Genomic DNA, 16,608 nt, shown 5'->3' with positions numbered 1-16,608 from the left:
TATTGTCCAGGGGTAATCAGAAGCAATTAGTTATCTCACCCGTAATAACGTTGATGTTGTATCGCTTGATTGTTGTTCTTATTAGTCGGCTGCTGACGACTCGCAAGCAAAGATTGCTTGTTTCTGCCCGTTGGCTGATTAGGGAGTTTCCTGGATCGAACGGGGTGGCCGCCGCCCCCCCGTGAGCAACAGGCTTCCCCCCCCCAGTTCACCACCCCTCCAGGGTGGTTCCGACCCCGTATGGTGTCCCAAGCAGGTCAGAATTTCAGCCCAGGGGACAGAGCTCTGTCCTCCTGTTGCTGTCACGTCGCAGCATCGAGACGGAAGTCCTCATGATTGACGTTTTTAAGGCCAACTGATGAAAGAAAAACAAGTCGTGAAGAGAGAAAAACTAATTTATCCTCCTAAATAATAATAGTAATTGAATTTTAAAGAGGGTACCAATGAATTTGTATTACTTATTTTTTATGAACCAAATTTTATATATTTTGTATTATTTATGAAGAACTAGGCTCTTTTATGCTATTACAGTGGTGCCTCACACGACAAATGCCTCGCGGGATGAGAAAAATTGCAAGATGAACAGGTCTTGTGAGTTTTTTGGTGGCTCGCAAGACGGGCCGTCTTGCAATATTTTTTGTCTTGCGACGTGGGTATCCCATAGGAACGCATTGAAATTTAATTAATGCATTTCTATGGGGGGGAGTCAGAAAAAAATCACTTACCTGGTAGTAAGACTGAGTAGACCAAGGCCCGCTCCTCCTTGGTAGCCCCGGAACAGTTGGACTTTAGCGCTGAACAGTTGACAGTCAGGAACCAGCAGAGAGGCGGCAGCCAGTTTGGAGAGGCGGTAGCCATTTTGAGATGGTCACGATCTGCCTCCTCTAACGGAATCCTTGACCGGTCGGACTGAGAGTAATTGGAAGTCTGTGCGCCCTCATGCAGCTGGGTTGAGTCCCAGGTGACCTCAGCCAAGGCATGCAACAAACGTCTTACAAGTCTGCCCTAAAAAGATACTTGCTCAACCATAAGAAAAACAAGAAGAAATTACCGATGAGCTTTGTATTTCTCAGACCCACTTTGCTCAATAAAGTAGGACTCAGTAGCTTAATGTGGCCTTGCTTCCCCCTCAGGGTATTGCTAAGACAGCTTCACTGTTCAAGACACCAAAGGATTTTATATTTATTATTTTATTGAAAAAATATAGATTTACAAAATAAAGTCAGTTTGATGCAAAAGCATAGCATATTACCGTTTTCAAGGCTTATTACAAAACAGAAATGAAGCAATAATTCCCTTCAATTACAATAGCTCTAAAAATCCCTAAAAATCTCTAAAAGCTTTCTTAGGGTAGGCAGAAGACATAAAGCCCCCCTTCCTCTCTTTCCTGTCTTCCTACATCTCCCTCAGTCCTTTACCTGCGCTGGGCAGCAGGCAACCAGACCTAGAAAAACTACGATGGAAAAAGCAGACCAAAAATTGTAAAACAAAGAAGAGATCTCTGCACATAGTAAAAGTTCATTTTTCAAGCTTCTTTGGAGCCACCCTTCTCCGTCTTTCAAGCTGTCATCCAATCACAGCATGAGGTAATGGAAACAGTCCCTCCTTCTCATGAGAAACAGGTGTTGTTTTTCTCAGTCCATCTCCTTCTACGCCACAACAAGAGTCTGGTCTTCTCATCTTGTAATGGCTTATCCTGGCCTAAAGGAAAACATTCCCACAGCCCTCTGGAAATACACTCCCAGCATGCAAAATCACTTCTACAGAGAACCAATATGGAATCCATTTTCCATTGTTCACAACTACACCTGCATTTGCAAAAGTGCTTTTTAATAAAGGAGAGCTGCTTGAATTTGTGGTTGTCTGATGGCAGTTTGTTGAGCAGGACTGTGAGCGTTCCTCACACCCTGTTCCCTTAGAAATGCAATGTGAGGATGCTGCCGCTGAAACGGTCTCTCTGTCTGTGTAGCCTGCATTTTGCTGCATCTCTCAAGGCTGGAACTTGGAATTTTTGGATGAGCTGAATCACTGAATTCCCCAAGGATTCAAGGGGCCTCCTCGAGTGTACAGTGGGGTCTTGACTTACGAACGGCCCGAGTTGCATACTTTTCGATTTATGAACTGCTCTGAGAGGAAAATATTTCCTCGACCCACTAACTTTATTTCAAGTTACACACCCCTGCCAAGCTTTGCCTCTGCTCTGGCTGCCGCTTTTCCGTGCTCGGGCAGGCCCTCCCCACACAGCCACACCCCACCCCTCCCCCTGACCTGCTCCTGCGGTGGCAGTGGGGCAGAAGCCCTCCACAGGGGGCTCCACTCCCTCCGCTCCCACGTGCTTTGCCTCTCTGCTCCCGGCAAGGAATCTGGCCGCCCACGGTTGCAGGGAGCCCCTTTCGCTCCATGGCCACCCATGCCTTGCCTGACTTCCCTCCCCGGCCGTCTCTTCTCTCTCCTCTCCCCTCACCTGCACCCGGCAAGGAATCTGGCCGCCGCCGCCACCGGGAGCTGGAGCAAAGTCCCCCCCCCCCCGGCAGCCAGGTCCAAACGGAGGCAAGAGACCAGCTCAAAGGTAGGAGAGACTGGCACGGGGGAGTGGGAAGGAAGGACCGAGACTGGGAGGACTTCTCTAGGCAGAGAGCGATGTGGTGTTTCTTCTGGAAGGCAGGCATTTTTGTGCTGGAGGAATGGTTGCTGGATTCTGTGCCTTGCTGTGTGTGTGCGTGGGGGTTTAAGGCTTGGCTTGGCTGAAACGTGTTTTCCAAACTGTTCTGTTGTCTGAAAAGTGCTTGCTTTAAAAGGTGTTCCCTCCCTCCTGTGCTTGCCCCAAACGGGCTTGGCTTGGCTGAGATGTGTTTTGCAAACTCTTCTGCAAACTGCTTCCCCCCTATTGACGTAAGAAAAAGAAAAAAGAAACAAAATATCCCCCTCTAATGGCAGAAGGCGGAATAGCAGCTTCCCATTAGTTTCTATGGACGGAAAAGAGCAGATACGGATTACAGTTGTGTTCAAAATTATTCAACCCCCAATGCTGTAAAGGGGTTTAGGGACTATAGTGTACATTTGGAATTGTATTCAGAATCAAATCCTACAAGGACGTTTTAAAGAACCAAATGCAACTAAAATAACATCAATTGTTTATGTAATACAGTAGTAAATGTTTCTTTTGTGGTTTCTTCATTGCCACAATTATTCAACCCCTTAAAGACTACCACTCTGAAGAAGAGAGGTTCATTCAGGTGTTTTCGATCAGGTATTGAAAACACCTGTGGATGTCACCGAGCACCAATCAAGCATAATGAGCACCAATTAGGCAGCTTTAAAATGACTGTGATACTCAGCTCCTTCTAGACATTTACTGGTGTGGTTACAAACATGGTGAAGTCAAGAGAATGGTCCAGGAAGACAAGAGAAGAGGTGATTTGTCTTCACAGGAAGGGCAATGGCTATAAGAAGATTGCAAAGAAGTTAAACATACCAAGAGACACCATAGGAAGCATCATTCGCAAATTCAAGGCAAAGGGCACTGTTGAAATGCTACCTGGTCGTGGAAGAAAGAAGATGCTGACTTCGACTGCTGTGCGCTACCTAAAGCGTAGAGTGGTGAAAAGTCCCCGTGTGACTGCTGAGGAACTGAAAAAAGATTTGTCAGATGTGGGTATAGAAGTTTCAGCTCAGACAATAAGGCGCACACTGCGTAATGAAGGTCTCCATGCCAGAACCCCCAGGCGCACCCCTTGCTGTCTCCCAAGAATAAGAAGAGTCGACTGCAGTATGCCAAAAGTCATGTGGGCAAACCACAAAAGTTGTGGGATAGTGTTCTGTGGACTGATGAAACAAAATTAGAACTGTTTGGGCCCATGGATCAACGCTATGTTTGGAGGAGGAAGAACAAGGTATATGACGAAAAGAACACCTTGCCTACTGTGAAGCATGGCGGAGGGTCAATAATGCGTTGGGGCTGTTTTGCTTCTGCAGGTACAGGGAAGCTTCAGCGTGTACAAGGTACCATGAATTCTCTTCAGTACCAGGAGATATTGGATGAAAATGTGATGCAGTCCGTCACACACCTGAGGCTTGGGAGACGTTGGACCTTTCAACAGGACAATGATCCCAAGCATACCTCCAAGTCCACTAGAGCATAGTTGCAGAGGAAAGGCTGGAACATTTTGGAGTGGCCATTGCAGTCACCAGACTTAAATCCAATTGAGAACCTCTGGTGGGACTTAAAGAAAGCAGTTGCAGTGCGCAAGCCTAAGAATTTGACTGAACTGGAGGCTTTTGCCCATGAAGAATGGGCGAAGATACCCGTAAATTGCTGCAAGACACTTGTGTCAAGCTATGCTTCACGTTTAAAAGCTGTTATAACTGTAAAAGGATGTTGTACTAAGTACTAAGATTGAATGTCACTTGGGGGTTGAATAAAAACTAATAATGATGTGAGCACAGAAAAGACATTTGTGGTTATTTCATTATAAAATTAAGGTTATATTTCTCTGACCTACAAGTGCCTCTTTCATGTAAATGTAAGCAAGATGACTGAATGATCAAAATCAATGTCAAAATGGCCAAAACATTCAATTTCAGTGGTGGTTGAATAATTTTGAACACAACTGTAAATGGTTTTCAATGCATTCTTATGGGAAAAGCAGATTTGACATAAGAACTTTTCAACCTAAGAACCACCTTCTAATATGGATTAAGTTCTTAAGTCAAGACCCCACTGTACCTTAAAACACTAAGGGACAGGATTTTGGCCTGGGAGTGCAACCACACGCCCGCCCACCGTTCTGATGGGCTTCCTGTTGGGGCTGGTGGCTGATCCCTGCCTGGACCAAATGCTAAGGTCAGTGTGAAGGAGTGGTAGGAATAGAGGAAAAAGGAGTGAGTGAGCCATCCCCTCAGACCACAAAGACTGAAAAGAAAGAGGAGACAGCAGAGGGTGGAACAGAAGGGGGGAAAGACCTGAACCTTAAGGAAGAGAGAGAGGTGGGGTCAAAGAGAGAAGAAAGGGGAGGGTAGAGGTTTTCCTAACTGGGGAGGAGAAAAAAGGTGCAGGGAAGGTGGAGCAACTGTCAGTTTGGGAAGAGGAAGAGGAAGGAGAAAGAAAGGGATCCCAAGTGTATGGAGCACCAATAAAACAGAGATTAGAAAAAGAGGATAATAATGAGACAAGAAAAGAGAGAGAGGAAACTTATGTGAAGACTCCAGAGTGGCTAGAAGATTTTCCTAATTTCAAGGTGGGGAGAACAATTGCCGGACCCCCCTAAGGTGAAGGCTGAAGAGTTTTTGCCAGATCCACTGGAATGGACAGTGGTAGTCTCTCCACATGGCCACAGTCCTTGGAGGAATGGGGTTCGGCCGGGACCCATTCATACCAACATCAAGCCGGAAGGCGACAGGGCCCGCCACCCATGCTGCAGGATGATTTGTGCAATCCAAAGCATTCCCTTGGGGAAGCCTGCTGACCAGGAGCAGTTTGGACCAGCTCCCCCCCCGGGTCCCCCCCCCCCAGGTAAATGAAAAGTTAAACAAAGATGTTGGCACAATTGATCCTATTGAAGTTGTTGTGGACTCTCCTGATGTTAAGCTGAATAAAAAGTTAAGCACACATGAAGAGACTCCATTATTTATTCCTGCCAAAAAAAGAGGCACTTCTCAAACTGTTTACTGAACAGTAAACAAAGAAGGGAGGCTGCCTGGATTACTCTTGTTTGCAACTAAGTAGTTTAGCTGAGAATGTGTCCTTGGTCAGTGATCAGGAACGTGGGAGTCCAACCGCCCGGATCTGGGAGGGGTGACGTCTGCAAAACCTCCTTTCTCTCCTCCCCCGCTCCCCATCCTTTGCTTCCCCTTACTCATCGCTGAGGAAACCTACTGATCAAGAAGGCTTTGGACCAGCCCCAAAATGAATGAAGGGAAGTTAAAGGAAGAACTGATGTTATCTTGGACTGAGTCCCCTTTAAATGTTAAACCAACGGACCCTGTTGAAGTTATTGTAGATTCTCCTGATGTTAAGTTAAATAAAGAGTTAAACATGCATGAAGAGACTCCGTTGTTCGTTCCTGCCGAAAAGGAGGAACTGCTCAAATTGTTTATTGAACCCAATCACAGCCAGAAAGATGACCTGATCCTCTTTCAGGGCCTTTCCTGTGTTCCCATCCACTGAGCCGTTCTGAACATCCTAGCCCAGGATCCTGTTCAATTTGCTTCAGACAGGTAATCATTTTCTCCGTTCAGGAAGGTGTTTGTCTGTTGCATGGCTGATGGCACATCCAGTTCTGCAACCAGGTGTACACCAGACACACACACCCTGAGATACTGGCCTTCAACTGGCCTTCCTCCTCGTCCCTTCCAGGTTCTTTCCAGGCTTCTCCACAGCTGGGTCAGGATCCCTGAGCAGGCTGCCATGCTTGCAGTGCAATGATACTGGTCCCTCTCCTCCAGGTCAATCTCAGTACTGAGCCAGGTGTGGAAGGTCCCGTCTGAGTTAGGAACCACGTCCCTGTGGAGAGTCTCAGCATCCAAGCCGCCTCCGTTCTTCCTCTACGTGGCATGAATCGCTTTGTGGTAGAAACCTCGAATGTGGCCAATGAGGGTCTCGACACCATAAATGGCCATTTTTGTGAACTACTTTCACTCCTGGAGCCAGTGCAAAAACAGCAACCTCTTAACCTGGACTCCTAAACCAACACAACATCAAAAACTGTTTTGACCCCTTCCCCATCCTGACAAGACAATCAATCAATCAATCAATCAATCAAAATACAAACAAAACGTGCAGTGGGCCCAATTTGGTTTTTTCTCAAGGAATCACACAGCTGTCTTGCCTTATTTCCTCCCCTCCAAGGGCAAATCCCTCACCTTAAAAAGAAATCAGAAGCAGAAGGAGATGTTTTGGAGCCTCGTGACGCAGTGGTTAAACCGCTGTCCTGCAGCCAAAACTGTGCTCATGACCTGGAGGTTCAAATCTCAGGTAGCTGGCTCAAGGTTGACTCAGCCTTCTATCCTTCCGAGGTCAGTAAAATGAGTACCCAGCTCGCTGGGGGGGGGGGGCAATGTGTAGCCTGCATAATTAATTTGTAAACCGCCCAGAGAGTGCTTGAAGCGCTATGGGGCGGTATATAAGCAGCAAGCTTTGCTTTTTTTGCTTTGCCACCACTTTTTTTGGCTATTTCCAGATGTAGCGAAAATCTGACTCTCTTTCTGACCAAAGTTGCCCGGCCTTTGCAACAGGAAGTAACATATATCGCTGTTGGCTTTTATTTGTGCCACGAGTTCAGTTCTTATTTTCTCAGCGCTTGGACCGTGACAAGCTTTGGAACAAAAGGGGTTTTGGGGGGGCATACACAGACTTTGGATGGAGAAGGTGGGGGGAGACAAACAACCACAAGCCTGAATGGACACACCAAGAAAAATACACAAACACACGTGCACACAGAGGGCCCAGGTGCCTTTCTTGGGGGGTCCCTCCTGCCCCTTCAGAGTATCAGGATCTCGCCCCCACCCTGACTTCCCATCTCTCTTTTCCAACACAAACACACAACACACATAAACACAAACAAGCCCCACTAAAGATCCCCCTCCGCCCCAGGAGGAAATGAGGAATGGAGAGCCCCCCGCCCCCTGGAGGAGTGGGGGGGTATATTTCTCCCCTTTGGGGAATATCTAGGGACATCCCCCACTGCTCTCTCCTCTCTCTCCCCCCGGGGCCATTGCCCACCTCAATCTGGGTCCTCAGGCAAAGTTCCTGTGTAGGGGGTGGGGGCATACGAGGGGCCCCAGAGAAGTGGGGCTTGGAGGTGGAGAGAAGATAAGGGGTCAACTGGGAACGAGGGAGGCTAGATCCAGGCCCCTTAGTCTGCCCTCCGGCCAGGTGGCCTCTGCCTCTTTCTCCCTCAACCCCCTCCAGCCAGCACTGGAGGGGTAGATCCTGTTGGCCAGTTCCTCTGGTTCCCCCAAGAAAGGGGATCTCTGCTGGAAAGTTTTCTCCTGGCTGCCAGGAAGAGCCCTTTCCGGGGGTCGGGTCCCAAAGGCCCCCTCCAGGGCCAGCCCGTTTCCCAAAGTCTGGCTCCTCGTTTCCAAAGACAAACCACCTCTCCTGCGGCCTCTGATTTTGGAGGCTCCTCTTGACAGACGGACGGAGGGGGCTTTGGGAAGGGTCAGAAGAAGAAGACTCGTCCCTCCTATATGGAGGGCTGGAGAAAATAAAAAGAGAAATGCAATCCAGAAAGACTCCCTCCTCACAGGGATCATTTTAGCCTTTGTAGGTGGGAGGCAGGTCTTTGTAAAGCCAATGGCTGTGAAGCATCCATTCCAGACCAACCCAGGCATCACGATAGAGGGGGGAGTCAGCTGTAAGACCCCACCACCTGCGTCCCTCACAGCTCGTGCAACAGTTGTGAGTCAAGTCGGAGGGAAACGTTCGAGTGGGTAGGTTGGAAGATAGCTGGGAATGTTGTTGATGATGGATACTTCATTTCTATGCCACCCATTTGGCAGCCAAGGCAGCTGCTGATGCCCCTGCAACGGAGGGAAGTTCCCTGCACAGGAACCAGGCCCTGACCTGAATCCTGACCCTCCATTCCCCCCCATAGCAATGGGGGCAGGAGAGCCCCTTGGGAGAGGGGCTGCCCATTTCCTACACTAGGAAAACTGTGTGGGTGGGTGGGTGGAGTCTTGTGTGAGGTTTGGTAGTGATGATTTTGGGTTAAAAAATATTCTCAGGAAATTGTCTGAATCTCCTCTTGGTTTCCCCTTTGCCTGTATATCTCATACTGTATATATTGTTGTTGTAAGCGATCAGCTCCCCTAGAGCAGTGGTTCTTAACCTGGGCGATAATGCCCCCCCAGGGGGCGATTTCATTTTTCAGGGGGGCGGTAGAACGAAAAGGTGCGGCATGGGGGCACTGGAGCAGAAGGGGGGCGGTAGGGGGGCGCTGGAGCATGCCAAACCTGTGAAGATGGCTGCAGCCTTTTTACAATGTGCATGAATATGTATTTTCCTCCAATCTTAATTTAGTTTCAGAGTTTTCGTCTTGAAATTTTTAGTTCCTGCATTGCGGTTTGTTTGTGTGCCCTTTTTATATTTCTTTTTGAGTCTTAAAATTCCCTTGCAACTAAATCATTAAATGTTACTTTTTGGGGGCATTTCATTTTCTTGGAATTGAATTTTGTTTTCAGGGGTCATTGGATTTAAGTGTCTTAAATGAATGAATGAATGAATAAATAAATAAATAAATAAATACTGTAAATAAATAAATAAATAAACAAACAAATAAATAAATAAATAAATAAATAAATAAATAAATAAATAAGATATCATCACCACGGGGAGGGGGCGATGATAACTTCCTCAATGGCTCAAGGGGGCGTTTCTTTCAAAAAGGTTAAAAACCACTGCCCTAGAGGATGCTAGATCGTTTGGACAGAGAGTAATTAGGAGTTTGCACACCCTTAAGTTGCTGGGTTGAGTCCTGGTAACTCAGCAAAGGCCTGTGCCAAACACCCGCTTACAAGTCTGCCCTAATAAGAACACCTCTGTACCTTAGGAAAATTCAAAAAGCCAAACATATGAGCTTTGTAGTCCTTAGACTCAATATGCTCAACAGGTTAGGACTCAGTAGCATGAAGTGGCCTAAGTTTCCCCCTCAGGGTGACACTAGGACAGCTTTACTGTTCAAGAGACCAATTGATTTTTATAATTATTATTTTATTAAAGAAAATAGAAAATTCCATAAAGAAGAGTAAATTTATGCATAAGCAAGCAAAAGATCATTTTCCAGGTTGATTACAAAATACTGTAGAAATGAAGCAATGAATCCATTAAAATACAAAAACACTGAAAATCCCCCAAATCCCCCAAAATTATAAAAAGCTACCTAAGGGAAGGCAAAAAAGCAAAAGCCCCCCTCCTTCTAAAATTCCCTACATTTTGCACTGTCCTTTTACTTGCACTGAGTAGCAAGCAACCAGACCTAGAAAAACTACATAGTCCAAAAAGATAATCCACAGGAAAGAATCCATGAATGAGTCAAAGTATGTCCCAAAGAATGTCCATAGTAAAAGGAATAAATCCAAGTGAGAAAAAGAATGAATAATGAATCCTGAACCCCGAATCAATGAATCCCCCTGTCCATAGTAAAAAATAAAAAAAAATTCATTTTTCAACCTTCGCTGGCACATCCCTGATTTCCCATCTCTCACGCTGTCATCCAATCACGGCATGAAATTAAGTAAACAGTCCCCCTTTATCTTCTTTCTTCTATGCTCTGTCTTCTTCCCAAGGGTAACAGGTGTGGTTTGTCCTGGCCGTATGCAATTGCCACAACAAGGTCCATCCTTCTTATCTAGGAATGTTCTTCTCAGGCCTACAGAAAAACATTCCCCCCTCTTTCTGGAAAAATACACTGTCAGCATTGCAGATATCATTTATACAGAGAAACAAAATGCCATCCATTTTATATTGTACACTACTACAAATCCCATCTTCAGTACAAGATCTAAACCACATAAACCATCATCATGACAGTTGTTGTTTAGCCGCCAAGTCGTTTCCGACTCTTCGTGACCCCATAGACCAGAGCACGCCAGGCCCTCCTGTCTTCCACTGCCTCCCGGAGTTGTGTCAGATTCATGTTGGTAGTTGTTGTGGGTTTTTCGGGCTCTCTGGCCCTGTTCTGAAGGTTGTTCTTCCTAACGTTTCACCAGTCTCTGTGGCCGGCATCTTCAGAGGACAGGATTCAGAACTGCACCAGAGCAAAGAGTTCTGAATCCTGTCCTCTGAAGATGCCGGCCACAGAGACTGGCGAAGGAAGAGCAACCTTCAGAACAGGGCCAAAGAGCCTGAAAAATGCACAACAAATATGCAAAAGTATTTAAACTTTACAAATATATATATAGAAAGTTTAAAAGCACTATTTGGCTGTGTGTTAACACAGAAAATTTTGTTCTCACCCAGCCATGTGTAAAATCCATTGCCGGCTGTCACCTCCACATGGTTATCTTTCCGCTCTTCCAAGGACTTTCACCCGGCATCAGTTCCATCATCTGTTGTACTCCATGAAACCAAAAATCTACGGTTCTCAGTTCCTTTCTAAGAACAGTTTGTGGGAGGTCTCTCCCAATTTTTATATGTCTTTGTTCTGCATCAGTCAGCAAAACCAAATCTTCCTAAGGCTTTGGTTTCCCAGCCTCCAAGAAGCTCAGATGTTAAGGATCAAAGGATTTGGTCACCTCTGACCCAGTGCAGTCCAGGGCCCGAAGAGATCAGAGCTTGAAAAACCAAAATTTCCACTCCTTCCAACAATCCCTACCATTACAAAGCAGCATACAGTTGTGCCTCGCTATAAGATTGCCTCGTATAACGACAAAACTGTATTACGATGATCTTTTTGTGATCACAAAAGCGATCGCAAAACGATGGTCAGAATGTTTTTTTTTTTTTTGCTTTGCGAAGATCAGTTCCCTGCTTTGGGAACCAATTCTTCACAAAACAACGATCGCTGAACAGCAGATTGGTGGTTCCAAAATGGCCACCAAAAAATGGCTCCCAGCTGTTCCTGTGACGGATTCCTCACAAGACAGGCAGCGAAAATGGTTGCCATATGGAGGATCTTCGCTGGACAGTGAGTTTTGACCCCATTGAAATGCATTGAAGGGGTTTCAATGCGTTTCAATGGGGTTTTTCTTTTCGCTTTATGGTGTTTTCGCTTAACAGCGATTTTCCTGGCATGGTTTAACATCGTTAAGCGAGGCACCACTGTACTCTCAATACGATATATTTTTTAAAAATAGAGAATACAGATTCATTGGTACCCTCTTCATGAATATTTTATCCATGAAGAACCAGGTATTTCTATATTTTAAAAATAGAGAATACAAATTCATTAGTACCCTCTTTAAAACTCAATTACTATTATTATTTTTGAGGAGCTTAAAAAGATGGCACTGTGAGCAGACACATTTCTGTACAGCTCCGGCATAATCTCTATTACTTGGTAGATTACCAAGCCAAACAGAAGTTTCTTCCCTGTTTTTCTGCTTCTGTTTCTCCTTTTGGATAACGTTCTTTGAAACTATGGGGAAGACGAGAAGATCCAAACACCCTCTCAGGCAAGAGAACTTGCCAATAAAGACATCAAAACAGAGGCGGCTGGAAGACTGCCCGGCATGGTCAGACGCTGCAGACCCAGAGGGTGAGTTTGTTAGACCTGGCTCTCCTGGTTCCCTAATCAGAGATTTCGCAGAAGACCAGTTGTCACCCTCCTTGACTTCACAAGATACCCAGTCCTCACAGAGTGAGAATTCTTTTAGCAATTACTTTTTAACTCTGCTTGGCAAACACTGCACAATTACTGGAAAGACAATTTTATATATATGTCAACAGCTTAACTCTATCATAGTTCAGCTGGACAAGCTTAACAAGACTATTCTGCCCATATCTTTATGCCCCGGACAAGACACAGGACCTCACTCTAATTGCCCAGAAAGAACCAGAAAATTAACTGTACCTGATACTCGGATGTGTGCAGAGGTTTCCAAGGAGACAAGCCACTCCCTAATGAGAAATCAAACTGTGTTAGAGGTCTGGGACACTCCGCTAAACAAGGGTAGATGGACAGACAAACAACATGTGCTCAATTCACTGGGCAGCCTTTTATGCTTGGATAGTCGTAAGATTGATTTATTAGAAATGACACGTCTCCCGTGGTGCTTCCGGTGGCCGCGCTGCTTCCGTGTGCTGCTGAAGTTCAAAAGTCTCAGAATTCCCCATTTACTTCATGAGAAAAAAATATCTTCTTGAATTTTACAATATATTCTTGCATAGAGTGTTCAGCGACATGTCTATTAAATCACTGATACCAAAGAACATGCTGAAATGCTCCTTATCAGCTTCCTCTGAAACTCCAAGGCCAAGTCTTGTACAGCTGCCCAGCCTGCAGCTAAGAGACAACGGCCGTCAGAATACAAGCATCAGAGCTGACTCTCCATCTGCTAAGAGCCCAGGTGTTCCTTCTCTATTATCTGAACTAAAAGCAGCAACTAACAATATCGGAAGCTCCTTAGTTAAGCTAAAATCATCTCATCCTGAGCCTTGCGTGGAAACACACCCGCCCCGTCCCAGTTCAAGCAGTGCCCAGGACATTGAAAAAGGCAAAGGGAAGAGGAAAAGTAAGGAATTATGCAGTGATTCTCCTCTTGACCCTTCAGTATCCATGTCTACAGCTGATGCATTGGGAAATACACTCCCTGGGCCAAAGCCACCAAGCCTCTCGTCCGAACAAAAGACCGCCACTAAGGACCTGATCATTCCTGATCCAGACACATCAGTAGATCTGATGTCACTAGTATCGCCAGCCAGACCCTCAATCGAAACACCGGGACAACCGGAAACAATTGGCATTTCCTCAAAAAAAGTTGCATCGAGGGAGAGACTGCCTATGATGAAGCCCAAACCATTCCGACCTTGGAGCACCTCTCTTGGAAGTCCATTGACGTGTGTCCTCAGAATGAGCCACTGTCCACCTTATCACTCATACGGTCCAGCTCCAGCTCCACCAACGGTCCCGACCTAGGAGAACTTCTACTGCAGCGTGATATTGATATAGACAGTGAGACTTTGCCTAACAAGGCCATTGATGGGTTCAAAGTGCTGCCACGGGAAAACCAGAACCTGGTGCTCAAGAAGATAGAGGCACTAAGGCAGGAGATGAGGACCCTAGTCGAATCCTCCCAGCCTAAGAGCACCCTTGAAGGATCCTTATCCCCTCAGGGGATGAACGTCTCTATCATGAGCCTACAATTAGGTTAAAAGCCTGCAAGGGCAGGTCCTCCCCACATAAGGAATATATCCAGGCAGAGTTGCCTACAACTACCTACACACCAGTGGGCCCCATGTCATTAACCACCAGAGCAGCACAGAGACTGCAGGATGACCAGCCAGGACATGACACCAGGGACCACAGTAATTCCTCTCAGTCCTCAACTCTCCCTCAACTACTTAATATCCAAGAGTCTAGGCAGAGCGAGGAACTACTGACACCACTGCAAGTGCCCTGCTCCTCATCTAATCCAGCTAAGGTGAGTGTGGACATTCACAACCACAAGAAGCTCAGTGACTGCCCTATGGTCCTACTGGTTCTGCTAGAACCTTCGGCTACCTTGGCTGCAGACAACCTATCCAGGGTGGTCCCCTACGCAGACAGCCTGCCGCTGAATACGATGATGTGTGCCCCACTGCTGTCTGCAAACTGGCATACAGCCAACTTGCTCTCCTTTGGCCCCTCTGCTGACCTTAGATTGATTTCCTGGAATGTGGCGGGGTGGTACAGGAAACTGCAGGACCCTGAGTTCCGTGATTTTCTCCGAGGCTTTAGCATTATCCAACTCCAAGAAATTGGCAGTTCATTCTATACTACTAACAGGAAATGCCTCATACTCCCTTCCAGCACAAAGGCTCATAGCAAAGGGCCACCCATCTGGGGGCCTAGCAATATTAGTTGCTGACTCCCTATCTTCAGATTCCGTTCCCACAGTTGATGGTAGCTGTAAAATCCAGGGTATAAAACTTAAAACCAGGAACCAAGAAATCTTGATAGCCAATGACTACATGCCCCCAGTCTCTTCCAAGTCTCACAGGGCCTGTCAATGGGAAGCCTTGAGCCACGCCTTAGACAATCTTGATCTTAGGTTTCCAGGGATCCCTTTGCTGTTAGCAGGAGACTAGAGTAGGCCAGGGTGAGGTAGTATTCAACTGTGTCCTGGATACATTTCGTGATGCTTCCCTCTTACATCCTTATGTTTCAGAGAGGCAGTCTAAAGACCACCAAATTAATGACGCGGGGATTCATTGGCAAATCTCTGTCTACTTAGAGGTTTAATCTGGCTAAATGGCCTTACAGAGTCCGACAGCGAGGGTGAGTTCACGTACATCTCCCCCTACGGATCCAGCAGAATAGACTATATTCTGATCCCTGTTTCCCTTTTATCATGCGTGGCTGAGTTCCGGGTGGGTGAGCCCTTAGCTAGTGACTATCTCCCCTTATGTTGTAGCCTTGCTCTCAACACAGACTCTACTGTTATGACCAACTTGGCCCTTGAGGAGTGCACATTGATCCTGCCCAGAATCAAATGGAACCATAGAGCAAAACATCTCTTTGAAAAAGTAATTAATCTAGAGATGACATCGCAAGGCTTCCTCAACTGGTGATCTTCATCAAAGCCCGAAGATCACATCAAAGGTTTTGAGAACCTAATAGACACCATATTAGTTAGCCTTGGCCAGCTTCCTCAACAACCTCAGAAAAGACAGGCCCCCGCCACATGTCCTAGGTTAGACAAGGATTGTCTTGCCTTGAAGCAGGATATGAGGAGGATCTATAATAACTATAGATCCTCAAAGGCCTTCAAGCTCCCCTCTCAGTATTTCGAGTTGAAAAACCACCTCAGAATAGCCATTAAGAAGCTCCATCATCGCTCTATAATGGACTGTTGGTTTCATTTAGCTCAGGCTATCAACTCAGGTAACAAAAATGTTGGGAGTGGTTTCAGGTTCTTTCATTTTTAATAAGAACTCACAGGACCTCCCCTATATACCAGCTGAGACGTGGGAACAGCACTTCTTGGCCACAATGCCAACCGACTCGCTCCCACCCAGCGATCTTCCGGACTGGGCCCCAGTTACAACTAGTGAAATAACAAAACTTATAGGACACCTTAGAACTGGAAAGGCTCTGGGTCCAGATGCCCTTCCTCCGGAACTGCTTAAGGCTTACCCCGATTGGTGGGCGCCTGTGCTTGCTGCTTTATTTACCACCATTAATTGATCTGGTATCATGCCTAGAGCATGGACACAGGCCATAGTTATTCCCATTTATAAGAAGGGCGATAAGAAATCCCCTGCAAATTATAGACCAATAAGCCTTCTCGCTATCATTGGGAAGATGTACACCAGTCATTTACTCCACAAACTACAAGACTGGCTATTAAATCAAGATATTCTGGGACCTGAACAAGCGGGTTTTAAGGCAGGGAACTCTACATTAGACCATTGCTTGATTTTATCCCATCTGATTTCTAAATACACTTCACAGCATAATACTTGCTTTTATGCAGCCTTCCTAGATCTAAAAGGGGCCTTTGATTCCATCGATAGAGATATCCTATGGCTAAAGCTCACCAGGCTGGGTATTGACAGGAGGCTCCTTTTCTTAATCCAAAAACTCCATGAGGGCTCCACATGTCGCATAAAAAAGTTGACGCAGGGGGCACTTTCCAATCAGATTTTCGCCAACAGAGGAGTGAAGCAAGGCTGTGTTCTGGCTCCAGCTCTGTTCAATTTATTTATTAATGACCTCACCGCACTCCTACTTAATATCAATGGTCATAGCCCCAAATTAGGCCATTTACAGATTCCAATTCTATTATATGCGGACGACATGGTTCTCCTCTCCCGCACAAGGGTTGGCCTAAAGCGGCTGGTTACCGGTTGCTATGACTATTTGATGCACAATAATCTCCAGATAAACTTTGAGAAATCTAAAATTATAGCTTTTGGCAAAGCTTGGAAATCCTTCTCGTGGTCCTTCAGTGGCAATTATATCCAGCAGG

This window comes from Pogona vitticeps, chromosome W (assembly GCF_051106095.1).
Source record: "Pogona vitticeps strain Pit_001003342236 chromosome W, PviZW2.1, whole genome shotgun sequence".
NCBI lineage: Eukaryota > Metazoa > Chordata > Lepidosauria > Squamata > Agamidae > Pogona > Pogona vitticeps.
Note: the sequence above shows the minus strand (reverse complement) of the source record.